The following is a 250-nucleotide window of genomic DNA, read 5'->3' on the forward strand; positions in this document are numbered from 1 at the left end:
ACGCGATGGGCAGGGCGAGATTTTCCCAAAAATCCACTCCCGAGTGCTCCTTCTTGTCAATTTATCTCGCAAGGCGGAAAAAACAAAAACGAGGGGTGCAACACGAGGACTTCCCAGGAGTTCACCCATCCTAGTACTACTCTCGCCCAAGCACGCTTAACTGCGGAGTTCTGGTGGGATCCGGTGCATTAGTGCTGGTATGATCGCACCCATCAAACTAATTACTTAAAATTCATATAATCCTTGAGCG

At 48.8% G+C, this 250-nt stretch overlaps 1 non-coding gene across 1 annotated transcript; it reads right to left on the reverse strand.

Moving 5' to 3' along the window:
- Window positions 1–92: 92 nt before the first annotated feature.
- On the reverse strand, window positions 93–211 carry LOC118345294. The gene has a single exon (XR_004798860.1). It is a non-coding gene; the product is annotated as a 5S ribosomal RNA (ribosomal RNA).
- Between the last annotated feature and the right edge of the window lie 39 nt (window positions 212–250).

The sequence above is a fragment of the Juglans regia genome, unplaced genomic scaffold, assembly GCF_001411555.2.
Source record: "Juglans regia cultivar Chandler unplaced genomic scaffold, Walnut 2.0 Scaffold_2135, whole genome shotgun sequence".
NCBI classification, from domain to species: Eukaryota; Viridiplantae; Streptophyta; class Magnoliopsida; order Fagales; family Juglandaceae; genus Juglans; species Juglans regia.